Source organism: Poromitra crassiceps (assembly GCF_964638095.1).
Source record: "Poromitra crassiceps genome assembly, chromosome: 1".
Classification (NCBI taxonomy): Eukaryota; Metazoa; Chordata; class Actinopteri; order Beryciformes; family Melamphaidae; genus Poromitra; species Poromitra crassiceps.
Window position 1 is genome coordinate 38,957,053 of NC_139623.1, and position 3,515 is coordinate 38,960,567.

The following is a 3,515-nucleotide window of genomic DNA, read 5'->3' on the forward strand; positions in this document are numbered from 1 at the left end:
GTATTAGCATAGAGGAATAAAGCCCTACCTATCATTATATTAGCATAGAGGAATAAATTAGTACCTATCATTATATTAGCATAGAGGAATAAAGCCCTACCTATCATTATATTAGCATAGAGGAATAAAGCAGTACCTATCATTATATTAGCATAGAGGAATAAAGCCCTACCTATCATTATATTAGCATAGAGGAATAAAGCCCTACCTATCATTATATTAGCATAGAGGAATAAAGCAGTACCTATCATTATATTAGCATAGAGGAATAAAGCCCTACCTATCATTATATTAGCATAGAGGAATAAAGCAGTACCTATCATTATATTAGCATAGAGGAATAAAGCCCTACCTATCATTATTTTTCGTTTGCCGCCAGAAGCTCGTCAGAAGCCCGATCTTATTTGGTATTTTTATCCGGTTTTAAGCCACAATTTTAAGTTGCACGTTTTAGTCACTTGTTATGTTGTATCTTATGCTTAATTCGGCCAAACTGTTTTAGCGATTGGTCGTTTGGATTGATAACCATTGTGACTGAACCACCGGCTCCTGACTGCTGCTTACCTCGGCTTGTGTTTAGCATTGAACATGTAGCCGCCCCGGTAAACAGTTTTGTTTTTACCGGAGATTTGAATCAACATCATCAGTGGATTTACCCGTGTCTATCCCGGGACATTTTCCCTCAAGGAAGTCTACCAGACAAAAACTTACCAGAGGTGATCCATCCGCAGCGGGCCCAATTCCTGGGCCCTCCGTGGTAAGTTTTCAACTTCGCCTCCCAGAGTTGGATTTCTGCTGTCTTGCCACCGCTGCGGGCTCCTCTTGGAGCCCGAGCGTGTAAGTTTCTCTCCTGCTCCTCTGTTTTCCCGTGCGGCGCTCTGGTGGTTTTTCCTCCGTCTGCTTGGCTGTGGTTTGTCCATCTGTTGCAGTTGTGATGGCCCCAGCGGCAGAGGTGACCGAGCTAAAGAGTGAACTGCGCTCCATTGAACGGCTCATTGAAGATCTCCTCCAGCGGCAGACGCAGCTGTGTTCCCGGCTTACTGCCATCGAGCCTGCGGGTAGCCAGCGCGCCCTGGCCTCGGAAGCAGCGGCCGCCTCGGTCCAGTCCTCACCTCCCTCCTGGGCATCCATAGTAAGGAGGCGCAGGCGATCCATTCCCCTCTTCGACCCGTACAGCAGCGGCGATGATAACATTCCTCTCTCAAACTTTTTCTCTCCCCTGGCTGACTTTCCCCTGGAGCCTGTCCTCTTCCCCACTACACCGCCTGCTCGAAGAATAGTGTCGGCCATCAGTCGGCGCCCTCCACCCGGCAATCCCTCTTCGCCTCTGGGCTCCTCATCTCCTGCTCACCCCGCCGCAGCTAATTTGGCTACAAAATCAACAGCATCAAAAAGGCGCTCCTCGCCTAACGTTAGTGCATCCTCCTACCGCTCTCCCTCGGGCAAACGTCCCCGTTTATCATCCTCAATGTCCGCAGGTAACATCAGTCCCGGTGGCGCTGCTGAAATTGCTGGAAACGCCCCCCTCTCCACACAGCTGTCCGACCACATAGCGTTAGCCTTGCCAGGTAATGCTAATGTGGCTAATGTTGCTAACCAGCTCCCTCCCAAACTCTCCGTTTATGGTGCCTCTGGAAACTACAAAAATCCCGAAGTCCTGATTCTAGGAGATTCTATCATCAGATTTGTAGAGCTACCCGGCGCTGTAACTTACTGCCTTGCTGGTGGCAAAGTTAGAGACTTTATTGAACTCGCACCAACGCTGCTTGATCTGCACCCGTCGGTGCAGAAAGTCATAGTGCACGCAGGCACTAATGACGTCATGGACAGGGAGTCCTGCAAACTCCAAAATGAACTGGAGTCCCTGGCGCTTACTCTTGAGAGCTTAGGTAAAACCTGCTATCTATCAGGTCCCATCCCAACTGTGTCAACTAGATCCGAACGTTTTAGCCGTCTTTTTAGCCTCCATCAGTGGATGAACACCTTTTGTATAGCGACAGGTTTGGGTTTTATCAGCAACTTTGATGCGTTTTGGACTGAGCATGTTCTATATAGACCTGACGGCTTACACCCAAATGGGATGGGTACTAAGTCACTGATGTCAAATTTTATTAATTTTCTTGCTTTCAGTGCTGTCTCGGTTGACTCATTTTGACCCTCATCCCAGCATGACCCTAATAACCCTACCCCCCCTCCAGTCACACCCACTCTTATTAGAGAGGGTCCTGCTGAAAACCATGTACTCCACAGTTTTATCCCTGTCATCATTAGTATAAACCGGGTTCTTAAACATAAGACCCAAAACTGTCAAAACCAAAATAATATTATCCATATTAAGCCCTCAGTTTCTCTACCCCCCACCATCTCTGTCACTTCCTCCATGCGGTTGGCTCTCCTCAATATGAGGTCACTTGTAAATAAGTCTTTTTTATGTAATGATTTTATGCTTTCAAATGATATTGATCTTTTTATGCTCACTGAAACCTGGTTGTCACTAAATGACCATGTGCCCCTACTTGAAGCCAGCCCACCTGGGTATCGTTTTTTAAATCAGCCCAGACAAACTGGCAGGGGCGGTGGCATTGCCCTTTTTTATAAAGATAATCTTAAATGCTCCAGCTTTGATCTAGAGCCGTCTAGCTCATTTGAAGCTCTTTCTTTTGTAATAAAAGGAGATTCTCCTTTTCTTTGCCTGATAATTTATAGACCGCCCAGATACGATCCCAGCTTTTTAAATGAATTCGCTGAACTGCTGTCCTCAATTACGACAAAATTTGATCGATTTCTGATCGCTGGAGATTTTAATATCCACGTCTGCTGTCCTGACGTCACACTGGGTCGCGAGTTTTTAAGCCTTATTGAGTCTTTTAATCTTGTTCGTGCCTTGACTGGACCTACTCATTTGAGAGGTCACACCCTTGATTTAGTTTTATGCCACGGCATATCGGTCCCAGATGTTGACTGTCTGGATGCATGTAACTCTGACCACCAATGTCTTATGTTCAACCTGTTATTGCCCTGTGCTACATGCATCTCAGCTCCCAAAACCAGTTCTAGAATTTTTAACTCTTCCTCTGCTGCCAAATTTAATTCAGCTTTTAGCCCCCCCACTGTATGCTCTCGCTCGTCTCCCTCTGCGTGCACGCTTTTAAATGATTTTAATAATATGTGTTCCTCCATTTTAGACGTTATCGCTCCTTTTAAGACTAGAAAAGCGAGTCGTTCTTCTATGCCCTGGTTAAATGAAAATATTCGAGTGCTGAAACAACGTTGCCGAAAGATGGAGCGCTTGTGGAAAGCAACTAAACTCACTGTCCATCTGGAGCACCTTAGGTCTCTTCTTAAATCTTTTAACGCAGAGGTTAAGCTTTCTAGATCCTGGTACTTTGCTTCATTAATTGAATCTAACAAGTCAAATCCAAGAACCTTGTTCAATGTCGTGAGCAGTGTCATAAACCCGCCTCAGGCTCAGATTCTAGATGCCTCCACTGAAAAATGCGAAGCATTTCTTTCCT

The 3,515-nt window shown here is 45.9% G+C and overlaps 1 protein-coding gene across 1 annotated transcript in view; it reads left to right on the forward strand.

Moving 5' to 3' along the window:
* rapgef6 (Rap guanine nucleotide exchange factor (GEF) 6) overlaps window positions 1–3,515 on the forward strand; it is a gene marked incomplete at its 5' end in the record, with an annotated part of 403,897 nt that overhangs the window by 292,137 nt on the left and 108,245 nt on the right.